The sequence below is a fragment of the Heloderma suspectum genome, chromosome 6 (genome assembly GCF_057233095.1).
Source record: "Heloderma suspectum isolate Gila_16-S chromosome 6, 16-S_ref, whole genome shotgun sequence".
NCBI lineage: Eukaryota > Metazoa > Chordata > Lepidosauria > Squamata > Helodermatidae > Heloderma > Heloderma suspectum.
Window position 1 is genome coordinate 82,355,012 of NC_139463.1, and position 14,881 is coordinate 82,369,892.

Below are 14,881 nucleotides of genomic sequence, written 5' to 3' on the forward strand. Positions count from 1 at the left end.
AGTCTTAGTGTCCTAATTAAACATCTGTAGTGAAAGGGGGGGAATTCAGAATTATTATACATATATTTTATTTTAATTAAACTGTTAGAAAACCTAAATAATGGTTTTTATGGGGAGAAAACACAAACCAAATATCTTACTGTTAGTGGCAGAAGGAGGAAATAAGATATAGGGTTTAATCCAAAGACGCTTCCTTAGCCAGAAGAGCTTCTTCTATCAGAGGAAGGAGTTTTTGTCGTTAGTGGAAGCTTCTCCAGATCCAACCCAGTTTGTTTATCTGGATACGTAGACTAATATGGTGAATATACTTACATATGGAGAAAATTAAGCTAGTGTTTTATAAGGATCCAATTATATAAACTCATTTCCACTTCCCTTGACTTTTGTACATAGACTCTTTATTGCAATCAAATCCTCATTTTAATTCATTACCCCACTTATGTTGCTTGGTTTTTGTAGGGACACACGCTTCCCTTTAATTGCTTTCTTCAGGGCATCTTTGACCTCCTTGTTTCTCAGGCAGTATATGATTGGGTTTAGCATGGGAGTGACCACAGTATAGAACATAGACACAATTTTGTTGAAGTTCACTGAATTGATGGAAAAGTTTGAGGTTGGACGGACATACATGAACATCAGAGTGCCATATAAAATGGTCACTACAGCCAGATGGGAGCCACAAGTTGAGAAGGCTTTTAGGTGGCCAGTAGATGAGGGGATTTTCAGAACAGTGATTATGATGAGGATGTAAGACACCAAAATGAGGAGGAGGAACTGACAATGACACTAGTGGCCACAATGAAATTGGACAGTTCAGCTTCATGTGGATTTATGCAAGAGAGTTTCAGTAATGGTGATGCATCACAAAAGAAGTGGTTGATCTTATTTGGTCCACAAAATGACAGTCTACATAGTGCAACCAATGGGGGAATGTAAACTATGAAAGCACCAATCCAAGAGCACACAGCCAGTTGAAGGCAAATTTTATTATTCATGAGTGTTGGGTATCTCAGAGGATTGCATATGGCTGAGTAGCGATCGAATGCCATGATTGCCAGAATGAAACATTCTGCTGTGCCAAGTGTAATCTTGGTAGTAGAGTTGAGTAATGCAGCCAGCATATGTGATAGATCTGTTTTTACCTAGGAAGACTTCTAGCATCTTGGGAAGAATATTGGATGTGTACCATATCTCCAGGAAGGAGAAGTTGCTGAGGAAGAAATACATGGGGGTTTGGAGACGCTGGTCAATGTGTACTATGCCGATAATGATGAGGTGTCCACGCAAGGTCAAGATATAAACAACCAATCCCACAAAGAAGAGGAGAAGCTGAAACTTCTTCAGACTTTGGAAACCCAAGATGATGAAATGGGACACGGGAGTTTTATTGCCAGTGACCATGCTGGCATAGTTTCTGTCCTATGAAGAGAAAAAAAGCAGCATTACACTAGGGATGTCAGAGAATTTCACCACAAATCATGGGGAGGCCGAATGCCAGCGCATTCGGCCCCCCGAAATCAGTGGCGAAACAGTCTGCCCCCCCCGCCCCCCCGGGACGGGACTTACGTTCGGTGAATCTTCCTGGCGGCGGCGGCTCTGGAGGAGGCTCCAGTGGTGGTTTGGTGGCAGGGGCTGCAGCAGCCAGTCTTCCGACCAGCTGCCGCCGCCACCATTTCCAAGTTTTTTAAAAAAAAACACGTGATAGGCTACGTAAAGATTTACGTAGCCTATCACAGCTAAATTTTAAAAAACACCATGATAGGCTACGTAAATGTTTACGTAGCCTATCACGGCTGAGTAAAAAAAAAAAAGCGCGTACGCAAATGGCAGCGCCCATGGGCGCCGCCATTTGCATTCCTTATTTTGGCACGTCTTAGTCTACGTAAACATTTACATAGACTACGGCGAAAATAACGGGAACACAAATAGCATAGCGTCTATGCTATTTGCGTTCCGCTTATTTTCGCCGTAGTCTACGTAAATGTTTACGTAGACTAAGACGTGCCAAAATAAGGAACGCAAATGGCGGCGCCCATGGGCGCTGCCATATGCGTACGCGCTTTTTTTTTTTTTACTCAGCCGTGATAGGCTACGTAAACATTTACGTAGCCTATCACGGCTGACTTCAGGGACGCAAACGGCGGCGTCTACGGCCGCCGCCATTTGCGGGGCCGGCCAGCCAGGATTCGGGTGGAGGTACAGAGCGCCTCCCCCCCCATGAATAAAATTTCATTAAAGGTAAGTGACTTTCATACATCCCTACATTATACTGAAGTTTATATGACACAGAATAAAAATCATAGTGGTAAATAAAATAGCTGTAGGTTTTAAACACAACATAGGTGCTTGAAAACACATTGCTGTGATGCTAGAGATGAGAGCAAATGAAACAGAAAGGGAGGGGATTAGAAAAGAATACTGATGTCTATAATTAAGAATGAAAATGATGATGATGATGATGCATCACACTCTGTACAGCTCTTCCCCTAGTTTTTCAAACTATTTTTTTACAACCCAAGCTAGACCAGTATCCCCCAGATTACAGATGAGGAGCAAGGCTAAGAGATAATGGGTTTCCTACAGCCACGTTGCTCAAGACTGAGGCAAGATTTGAATGGGAAGTTTCCTGTCTCACAGCATTGGTTACCGCACTGTGACACTGTATGCTTTCCATTTGATTCACCATTCACCTAAGTTCAGGGTATTTCCTGCACCTAAATAGCTGCAGATTGCTCATCAGAAGGTGCTAAGGAATAGCAGAACATTTATTTTTTTGTTTGTTTATTTATTTCATTTCTATACCACGCAACAGCCAAAGCTCTCTGGGTGGTTCACAAAAGTTAATATTTGATCCTTGCTTGATAAATTGCAGCTCATGTTGTTATGAGAAGTTATGAGCAATTTACAAATTCAACTTGGAACTTGTGAACAATGAGTTGAATCCAGAGTTAGTCAACTTAGAGTAGACCCATTGAGTACCTTGTCCCATTGATTTCAACAGGATTGCTGTAAGCATGTCTAACAATGCAAACCTACACATGTCAACTCTAAAGTAAGCTAATTGAGATCAATGGGGCTCCAGGTAAGTGGCCATAGGACTGTAGCTTAAGTCTAGATCCAACCCAGTGGTTCCCATATTCTACTACTGTCTTAGGAAATACTTGAATATGTTACTTACTGTTGCTTGATTTCAAATGAGCAGAAGCCTCACTGTAGTGGTTTCTTCCTTTCAGAATTTGTCTGTAAAATTTTGTTAGAGAAGTGAGAATGCGCTGAATATTTTTGGAAGCCAGTAGGAAAGCTCCAAAGCCTTAGAATAATTCATCTGGATGTTGTTCTTCCTTGATCAATAGAGATAATTAAACATGATGTTGCAGAGAATGTCATGAAGTACTGATGGGCTCCCTTTACCTCCACCAAAGTGAAAGAAATGTGGTAAATATAACAGGTTACATTACACATCTCAGTTCTCTTTGGGGGTTTGAGTACCCACAATGGACTGCACATCTAACAAGATCTTCTCCAGGCCTAGTTAATTAGTTTGGAAAACCTTTGCCAGAGGGAAGTAGTCAGATGCACACCTACTTTATTGCAAAAAAGGTCCATGTGTGCAGTTTTTCCCATATCTAAAAAGAGGCGATGGTGAGAATTCACAGGAAGAGGCCTCCATGAAAATATTCCACAATATGGTTCATATGTCACATCAACTTCATGGTGCCCCATTCCTCCACCACACAAGGTCTGGTAGGTGCTATGTCCTGGAGTTAAGTATTCAAAAGAAAAATAGTTTTGTTTTTTCCCCATTGCTGTCTGATCATATGAAGGCACCATTATAAATATCTGAAAGTCCAGAAGATATACAGAGATTCTTTGCTCCATCTTGACATCTTTCTCTACAGATAAACCATGTAAAATGAACTCACTATAAGATCGCTCCTTCAGGCTGAGAGAAAAGAGCCAGCTCATGACATAAGTAGTAGAGCTGTGCATGGACCCCCCCAATCCAACTCAGAAGCCACTTTGTGGCTTTGGAGGCAGGTCCAATTTGGCTCTGGCTGATTCGTGTGGCCCCTGACCCAACATAGTCCTCAACCAGGATTTGGCCATCTGAATCTGCTTCTGCAACTGCCCCCCCAGCTCCTTACCTGGGCTGCTACCTCCTCTGCCTCCTCCTCCACCGCTTCCTCCACTATTGCCGCCTCCACCTTCTCCGCCACCGCTGCCACCATTATTGCCACCACTGCCGTCATTGCCACTGCATGCCATTGCCAGCTTTGGGCACGCACCAGCTCTTTTTGCAGGGAACTATTATTTTCAAAATGGCGATTCCTGCCAAAAAGAGCTGGTTCACATCCAGGGCTCAGGACCTGGCGGCGGTGGCAATGGCGATGATGGCAGCAGTGGTGGAGGGGACCTCCACCACCACTATTGCTGCTGCCACTATCATAGCTGCCACCGCCATCATTAGCACCCACCGCCACCAGTTCCTGAATTTAAAATGGCAACTCCTGCCAAAAAGAGGCGATGTGCATCCAGGGCTCAGGAGCTGGCAGTGGTGATGGTGGTGGTGGTGGCGGCGGCAGCAGCAACTGTGGTGACTTCTGGAGGTGCCGGTGCAGCTGGGCCGAGGTGCCAAAGCTCCAAAGCACACTGAGGACTTGGGTGAGCCTCTGACCCATTCCGGGTCTCCTGGTGCCCACTCTACTTCACCTCAGAAGGGGCCTGAAACAGCCCAAAGCGGCCCGCTTTGAGCAGGGATTTGAGCCTTGGGCCGAAGCAGTGCCCAGCTCTAATAAGTAGCAACAATGTAGGACAGGGCTTGGGTTGAATGCACATTTCTTCACAAATAATGCCTTGTTTTGGAAGTGAGTAATTGTTGCCTTATAAGCATTCCTATCCAGGGTTGACCCAAAGGTTCACCTCTGAGCAATATTTCAAGTGTCTGATATTCAAACGTGTGCTTCCTCTGGACTTGGGATTCTGTTCCTCCCTAACATGGCCAATTGACCATAGGTGCCACTTATTTTCCATTATCATATCTAGAGCTTTTCCACCCAGGACATTTATTGTGCACTCATAATTCCCTACTCACAGTTGTTTATGGGTTCTTTGAATGATGTTGCGATCCTCCAGTTTTGCTTCTGTTTTTAAAGAGCACTTTAAAAAGGTTTTTTTTAAAAAAAATACTAGGGAAAATCCAGTATTATTTCTGGAAGTGAAAGAAAATGCCTTTTCCACTTGAGTATTTGTGCTATTCTGCTATACCACAGCACCACCTAGGGTTTATGTAGCAGAAAAGCAGTGTAGTACTCAGATCTCAATTCTGCAATTAAACTAAAAGTAAATACAGTGGATTTACGATGTTGTGTAGAAAAGCCCCTAAACTTTTCAAACACAATTTATTCTTGCAGCCATGACTAAAGCCCTATTCAGGTTTTGGTATTCTTGACTACTGAATGCATAAAAGGTATCCAGAACACATGGACTAGCCCTGCCCCATGGATGCTGAACCACACCAGCCATCATACAGTCCTAAGTGCATAGGTCCCCTTCAGAGTGACACCAATCACAACTTGTCCAAGAGTGTGTGGTCAGTGCATTTACTGGCATCTACAGGATGTGGGTGGGGGCATCCCCCTAGATAAGGGGATTGCAAATTCTTGGTTTACCATTGAATCTCTCTACTATTTTGGGGGCAGTGATCATACTGCCCCACTACAGGTTCACAAATTCAATTCATGAAGGCTAGCTTGCTCCTATGCTGTTCAATTTATTTTCTGAAGCTATATTTAATGAAGCACTTGCTGAACAAATGGCTGGCATAAACATCAATGGAAAAATAATTAACACAGTTTGATATGCTGATGATACCATAGTAATGACAATTAATCTATCTGACTTACAAAAATTACTAGATTGGATTAATAAAGTAAGCAATGAGTATGGTCTTAAAATAAATATAAAGAAAACAAAATATATGGTGATAAGCAAAAAAAAACCCCTTTACTGCATTTAATATTACGATAAATAATATGCCAATTGAGTGAGTCACAAAATACAAATACCTGGTAACTTGGCTTAGTGAAAGAAATGAACAAACACAGGAGATAAATGCAAGAGTGGAGATGGCAAGAACAGTGTTTGTTAAAATGAAACAATTATTATGTAATCAGGTCTTAATCTTGCACTATGTGTTCTCAGTATTATTTTACAGAGTAGAAGTTTGGACACTTAAAAAGAACAAGGACAATTTAATCCTTCGAAATGTGGATATACCGACGCATGCTGAAAATACTGTGGACTGATTGAGTAACAAATGAGAATGCACTATGCAGAGTAAGCAAACAAACAGAATTGGTAAAGACTATCAAGAGAAGAAAGTTACAATACCTTGGGCATATTATCCAAGGCAAAAAATATATGCCATACGCCAACTCATTATACAAGGGAAAGTGGAAGGAAAAAGATTAATAGGAAGAAGATGAACATTAAAGATGAATGAGTTAAATAATCTGAGAGAATGGTTCAGCTGTATGTCTATATACAATGATTCAGAGCAGTGGCGTCAAAAACAAAAATAGCTGTAATGATAACTAACCTCCGATAGGAGATGGCACCGTAAAAAGATGAAGCTGCCTCCATCACTGCCAGGTATAGACATCTGGCACTGTTGTTTGCTGAACCTTGTTCACTCATGCAGATTCCACAAAGGTTTGGTAGGGATGTGCAAACTCACCCCTGTCTAGGTTCTCTGGACTCCTGCCCAGCCCCCGCCCAGCTCGCTGGGCCCCAGACCATGGTCAATCCCCTCCCACACTCGGCGAGCAGCCTGCACTCACCCCAGAAACCTCATTGAGCTCCACGGTCACCACTTCTAAAAAAAAAAAAATGGCGGTCTCACAAATGTGCATGTTTTTGTATGAGCGAAAATGTGCATTTTACAAATGCGCATATTCTCATGCATGAAATGCAAATTTTTGCAAAGGCACACCGTGTGTGTATGAAAATGTGCATTTTTTGTAAATTCGGGATGTGTAAACGCGAAAAAGTGCATTTCCGCGTGTGCACAAATTTGCGCTTTTTTGCGATCACCATTTTCTTTCTCAAAAAATGGCGACCATGAAGCTTGACGAGGACACTGGGGTGAGTGCAGGCCATTCACTGAGTGCAGGTAGGGGGCAAATAGGGGCAGGGGCTTGGCGAGCAGGGCTTGGGGGTGCGGGCAGGAGCAGGTCCGCCGGATTCCCGGACTGAAATCGGGCTTCCGTGCCATCCCTGTGGTAATGTAAGAAGGTTTATTAAGCAGAGTACAGCTCTAAATGCAGGCCTGGAGCAGCAATTTTCTCCTAGTCCAATCGGGGGAGAAACGCTCTGCCCCCCCGCCCCCCGGGATGGGACTTACCTTCGGCAAATCTTCCTGGCGGCGGCGGCGGCGGTGCGGCGGCGGTTCAGTGGTGGTGCGGCGGCGGCGGCCGGTCTTCCAACTGGCTGCCGCCGCTGCCATTTCCAAGTTTAAACAAAAAACAAAAAAAACCCAACGTGACAGGCTACGTAAAGATTTCCATAGCCTATCATGGCTAAATTTTAAAAAACACTGTGATAGGCTACGTAAAAGTTTACGTAGCCTATCACGGCTGAGTAAAAAAAAAAAAAAAAGTGCATACACAAATGGCGGCGCCCATGGGCGCCACCATTTGCGTTCCTTATTTTGGCACATCTTAGTCTACATAAACATTTACGTAGACTACAGCGAAAATAAGGGGAACGCAAATAGCATAGACGCGCTTTTTTTTTTTTACTCAGCCGTGATAGGCTACGTAAACATTTACGTAGCCCATCACAGCTGACTGCAGGGATGCAAACGGTGGCGGCTACGGCCGCCGCCATTTGTGGGCCCGGCCGGCCAGGATTCGGGGGTGGAGGGATGGAGCACCTCCCCCCCTGGCCAGAATTTCGGGGGGGAGGGATGGAGCGCCTCCCCCCCAGCCAGAATTTCAGGGGGAGGGATGGAGCGCCTCCCCCCCACCACGAATGTCACCCTTCGAAAAGGTAAGTGACTTTCGTACATCCCTAAATCCTAGGCAAAAATATGCTTCTAACTCAGAAGCATCAGATGCCCTGGTTGCCCTGGTTACCAGTGTGTTTCCAAGCCCAATTTAAAGTGCTGTTTTTGACCTTTAAAGTCTTCAATGGTTTGGGACCAAGTTATTTGAAGGACCGCCTTCACCCATATCAGCCTGCCCAGACATTAAGATACGAAAAAACAGGCCATTCCATCCCCCCCCCCCCGTGAGAGCAGTTAGGTGGGTGACCACACGTGAGAGGGCTTTCTCTGTAGTGGCCCCATAGCTTTGGAACAAGTTGGCATTGGAGGTCCACTATGCTCCGTCTTTGCAGGCTTATAAGAAGGCCTTGAAAAACCTATTATTTTACTGTGGCCTTCTCTTGATATGACTGCTCTCGTTGCTGTTATTGCCATCGGTGTCGCTGGTTTTATTGTTAGCTTTTATTCTTGTTTTTATTGCTTTTTTATTGTGTTTATCTTTTTATCACTTTTAATATTTTAACTGTTTTATGTATTTTATTTCTGTAAGCTGCCTTGGGCAGGATTCTGTCCTGAAAGGCGGCCAACAAATGTTATAAATAAATAAATAAATAAATAAATAAATAAAGTCTTCTAACACTTCCAGCAGTCACAAATTGGAGTGGGAAACTGACCCTTCAGAAACCATTTAATAAACAAAACAAAAACATGCATGGCCATCCTGTGGTGTAGTTCACTGGCTATCTGTCAATGTTAAGACTTTTTAGATGAAACAAATCTCTTGGAAGTGTATTGGCTTACTATTCTACAGCACTTTACCCCCCCCCCACACACACACACACGATGGATAGACAGATAGAGGCAGGGTAGGAGTTATATGCTACACCATTTTCTCAAGGTTAAGGAGGTCTGATCTAGATGATTAGGTCACACAAGCATGACTTGTTCTGTGTACTTCCATAAAATCCTGTAAGTTATTACGTTATCCACTACTGATCACAAGAATGTCTCAGGATTGCTCTTAAATCAAAATGGATAAGTGCCATGCATTCCTATGAACATAGGGAGCTGCCTTATACCATCGGTCCATCTAGCTCAGTATTGTCTACACTGCCTGGCAGCAGCTCTGCAGGATATCTGGTCTGGTGGAGGCGTTCCAACCATGACACCTGACAATATAATTAGAGATGGGGATGGAGGAACTGAACTTGGGACCTTCTTAATTCGGAGCATGTGATCGACCACTGAGCTATGGCCCTGGCTGAAGGAAGGAGAACAGAATTCTCCAGAATTTCAGACAGGAGTCTTTCCCAGTCCGATCTGGAGATGCCATTGATTGAACCTGGGACATTCTGGATGCAAAGCATGTGCACGTCTTCTCAGCTATGGTCCTTCATGGGTCACAATAATTCAGATAGTTGGATTGCATTTTTTTTCTGAAACATTTTCTTATTGGCTCAATTGCAACTATAAGATTTGTAAGCCAGATAAAGCAGTTTTCCATAATATAATTTCAATAGAAATAATGAAAGCATGAAACATGTCTTTGATGTTCATTTATGACCTCCGAAACATTGACCAGGCCCATTGAGGGCATGGTAAAACCATGAAAATCTGAAACCCTTTGGCATTTCATTATATTATCCTGAAAAGTTATGTTAGCAGATAATAACTTCTTGAGGTATTCCCAGAGGGAAGCAGCAGCTTCAACGCAGCCAGCATGATAAATTACACCACAACTGGATTATTATTATTTTTTTTAATCAGGAAGGTATCACAGGTTTTTAGTTAACCAAAAATCCCCTAATCCTCCCTTGATCTTCTAGATATGGCTGGGACTAGTGGAAAATGAATTTTGGGGCCATGGTTACTCTTTTGGACACTATATTTGTTGAAGGAATCTCAATTTCACAAGTTTTCTATGAACTTATACTGAACATACATGACTTATACAGTACAGCCTTAAAATGAAAGAAAGTGTCCCAAGTGTGTAATTAACATGTAGAAAATAAAGATTCTAATGAGCACAAGAAAAAGGAAGTTTCATTTTACAAGGTCACTGAAAAAACATATCCCATAGAGAACTATGAGAAATTATACAGGAGACTGTAGTACTGCCTTTGAACTTTGTTTATAAGACTCATTACAGTCTGTTTTGTCTGGGGATCCTCAGTGTGTTTTAGCTGGAATAATTTTTTAAAAAAAATCTTACTGTACCACTGATTGCTTGTTACTCACACAATAATTCACATTATTATACACACTGAACTTCATACAAAACTTCATTAAGTGTATGATTTGGAAACCTTCAAATTTTCTTTAGGATTCACAGAATGGCAGGCATAGGCAAACACATTCACACTGCAATCCTTTGCATGTTTACTCATCTGTGGTCAAAGGGATTTACTCCTGAGTATAGGCTTTCAGCCTGAAGAGTCATTGATTTCAATGAGAGTGAGTTAGGCACATGCTTAACTTTCTCACTGAAATCCATGGCATTTAAATGTGAGCTCCTATTATGGGATTGTCCCAAATAGCATACCTGCCAGCCGTACGTACAAGAAATTGGATGTGACCAGGGAGGGTTTGATTTGGCAGTCCAGAGTGGTGACATCTGGGACTGGGAGGTTGTCTCATAGACAATGTTGGGGCAGGTGGTGAGGGCAAGCATGGTCCCATCCCAAACACTCCTCTGGTAGAGACAGGGCATTGCACTCCAGAGCAAGTAACCTCTTTAGCAAGAATTATAGTTACTATACCTATACAGTAAGTACATCTGGAGTGGTACAAGGATAGATTTGTTCTACTCCCCCAAAGATCTAGGGATGTATGAAACACTTACCTGGTTTCGTCCAGGGACATCTGCGGTGAGGGGGAGGCGCTCTGTCCCTCCCGCTGAAATCCTCGACGGGGGGGGGGAGGCGATCCATTCTTCCCCCTGGAATCCTGCCCGGCCAGCTATGCTCCGCGGCGGTTACGCGGAGCCGCTGGCCAGGGCCATCCGAAGCCAGAGTTCCGGCTGTGGATGGGTTGCTGCGGATGCAAATGGCAGCTGCCATACTGGCCGCCATTTGCGTCCAGCAAAGCTGTCGTGGTAGGCTACGTAAATACTTACATAGCACTTACAAAGTTACATAGTACATAGTTACATAGTTACATAGTAAATACTTACGTAGCCTATCATGGCAAGCCAAAAACAAAACAAAACAAAACAGCTTACGCAAATGGTGGCGGTTACGGCAGCTGCCATTTGCGTTCCCTATTTTTAGCCATTTTAGCCTACGGCGAAAAAAAGGGGGACACAAATAGTGTAGTGGGCACTATTTGCGTTCCTTTTTTTTCGTGGTAATAGCTTACGTAAATATTTATGTAGGATAAAATGGCAGGAAAAAAAGGAACGCAAATGGTGCCCACTACGTTATTTGTGTGCCCCTTTTCTTCACCGTAATATCCTACGTAAATATTTATGTAGGCTAAAATGGCTAAAAATAGGGAACGCAAATGGCAGCTGCCGTAGCCGCCATTTGCGTATAGGGATGGCAGTAGGGATAGCGGAGAATTCCGCCACGGATTTCAGTGAGACCGAAAGCACTGGCAGTCACCCCCCCCAAAATCCATGGCAGAACGGCCTGCCACCCCCTGACCCCCCTCCACGGATTCCCCCCGGGACAAGGCTCACCTAGGGCAGATGTTTCAGATGGTGGCGGGTCCGGCGGCGGGTCCAGCTGCGGGTCCGGCAGTGCGTCTGGCGGCAGGTCTGGTGGTGGGTCTGGCAGCGGCTCGTCTTTCGACCGGCTGCCGTGGCTGCCATTTACATCCTGGTCTTTGCCGGGATAGAATACGTAACTCTTTACGTAGCCTATCATGGCAACCCATCAAAAACCCAGCGTAAGCAAATGGTGGCAGCTACGGCAGCCGCCCTTTCTGTTCCTTATTTTTCACTATTTTAGTCTACATGAATATTTACGTAGACTAATACAGCGAAAAAAAGGGGAACGCAAATAGCGTAGTGGGCTCTATTTGCGTTCCTTTTTTTCTGCCATTTTAGCCTATGTAAATATTTACGTAGGCTAAAACAGTAAAAAATAAGGAACACAAATGGCGGCCGCCGTAGCCACCGCCATTTGTGTATGCTGTTGTGTTTCTTTTTCCCCCCAGCTGTGATAGGCTACGTAAAGATTTACATAGCCTATCATGGCTGCCTGGCTGGACACAAATGGTGGCCGCTACAGCGGCCGCCATTTGCGTCCACACCAGCCAGTCCACGGCCGGAAATCTGGCTGCAGACAGCCCTAGCTGGCTGCTCCGCGGAGCCGCCGCGGAGCAGAGCTGGCCAGGCAGGATTCCGGGGTGGAGGACCTTTCATACATCCCTATTTGCGTATGCTGTTTTTTTCTTTTTGGCTTGCCATAATAGGCTACGTAAATACTTACGTAGCCTATCACGGCTATGATGAAGAAGCGAATGGCAGCCGCCATTTGCAATTCAGCACGGATGGCAGCAGGGAAGTGCTCCGTTTCATGCGCCTTTCATGGGTTGGGGGGTGGGGGCTCCATTCTGCCACAGATTTTGGGGGGCCAAATGCACTGGCATTCAGCCTCACTAAGATCTGTGGCGGAATTCTCTGACATCCCTACAAAGAGCATTTGAATGCTTGAAGGAAGTCTGAAATGGCACACATGGACACACTCCAAGCAAGTTATTTAATTTATTAACACTAAACATTACTGAAAGAGTGAGGTGAGAACATCCCCTCCGTTATCATGCTGTGTGAACAAAATAGTGATCAAAATTAGGATGTCAGAGAATTCCACCCAAATTTTTCAGGGGATAGAATTCTGACAAATCCATAGGTATGGTGGAGAATTCCTCCACGGACCCCAGTGAGGCTGAATGCCAGTGCATTTGGCCCCCTGGAATCCGTGGCGGAGCTAAGCCCACCCCCCACCCCGTGAAATGCACACAAAATGGATCCTACCTGGCTGCGGCTCCAGCTCCGCCGCCAGCGCCTCCAGCCACTGCCAGGCTGCTGCAGCTGCAAATGGCGGTCGTCGTAGCGGCCACCATTTGCATCCCTACGCCAGCCCGTGATAGCCTACATATATATTTATGTAGCCTATCATGGCTAAACCAGGGACTCAAATGGCGTCCCCTACACCATTTGCGATCCCTGCTTTAGCCGTGATAGGCTACGTAAATATTTACGTAGCCTATCACAGGCTTGCATAGGGATGCCAATGGTGTCCCCTATGTAGGACGCTATTTGCGTCCGCAGCAGCCCGGCAGCGGCTGGAGGCCCTGCTGCGGGTTGGCCTGGCCAGTGGCTCCACAGCCTGGCAGCTGAGTGGAGCTGGCTGGTTAGGATTCGGGGAGGGAGGAACGGATCACCCCCCTGCCCGTTGAGGATTCTGGGGGGAGGAATGGATCGCCTCCCCCCACCTGTGGAACCTGGTGGAGCTGGTGTTGTAGTACACCCCTACAAATCCAGTCCGCGGAATCCTCCTCAGAACGGGGCAGCCTGGTTGACCTGGACCAGAGCTCACACAGACCCTTTTTTTTTATGAAAATACTTTGGATTTATGAAAAAAAAATGGATTTTACAAAAATAATCACAAAAAAGAAATCTGTAAATCGGAAATGGAGAAAGAACAACGCGAACGGCTTTACCCTTTTTTACAAGGCATTTCCCCAAAGCTTTCTTTCACTGGGGCTGAGTCTTGAAGTCCACGGAGATCCTCCATTTTTTCTGTTTATTGTCTGGGGAGGTGAGGTGAGGTGAGGTAAGGTGAGGTGAGGTCAAGTTAGGTCAGGTCAGGTCAGGGAATCACTGCAAAGGGCTTTAGTCTTACGGAGACCGACGGTGGGTGTGTGAAAAGGATTTTTCAGTGGTACTTATGGAATTATTTACGTAAGTTCAGGGAGCCGAAAAAAAAGGGGGAATCTAGGGCATGCAGATTGCAGAATGGGGCAGCCCTCAGCTCTGCGGAATCCTTGCGGAGCGGAGGCACTCCGCAAGGATTCGGGGGGGGATTGGATCGCCTCCCCCCCCCGTGGATTCCCGACCGGAATGGATGGTGGGGAATCTGTACATCTCTAAAATTTGCCATGTGGTACCTTGTCTCTTTTCTGATGTGAACACATTCTTACTTCTTCTTTTAGAGGTATTCGTATTTTAAGCAACAGAGAATCAATTGTTTACGACTGGGAGTGTAAATCCCTCTGTGAGTTACTGCAGTATGGTATAGGTATGGAAGTGCATTAGGCACCTGGTGTAAAGATGTCACAAGATGTGTCCCCTCTGCCAAGAGAATATGTCCCTTTGTCCTGTTTTGATCCCAGATGGTCACAGGAACCACATAAATGCAGCAGTTACAGACTTTATTAATTAACCTTGTTACAGCACAGGTTCACTCAAATTAGGAACTGCAGGATCAAGATCCTTTCTCAGGAACTGTAGTAACTAGTTCCAGGATAAGGCACACAATCTCTGGAACAATAATACTAAGTGGCCACAGGGCCCTGGATAAAAGGTCACAGAATGAAGTAGGTATTTGCAGGATGGATGCTCACTAGGTGATATGGGTAAATATCTGCAGGATCCAGTTGAAGGTCTACAGTGCAAGTGAAGAGCTGCAGGGTTAGAGTAAATGACCACAGAGCAACAAAGGTAAGTGGCTGTAGGATCTGAGTGAATGCTTACATAATGTTGTTTGAGGAAGATAAGTGCTTGTATCGTCAGGATGATCTGTTACTGAGCTTACTGTGGAATTAAGGAAGTCTTTTCTTGTCTACTTGCTCTTATGAGTTTCATTCTGACTGCTGCTGACTACACTGGTA

General features: G+C 44.8%; 1 pseudogene; it reads right to left on the minus strand.

The window, feature by feature from the left end:
- Window positions 1–420: 420 nt before the first annotated feature.
- On the minus strand, window positions 421–1,401 carry LOC146341497 (olfactory receptor 6B9-like; annotated as a pseudogene).
- Between the last annotated feature and the right edge of the window lie 13,480 nt (window positions 1,402–14,881).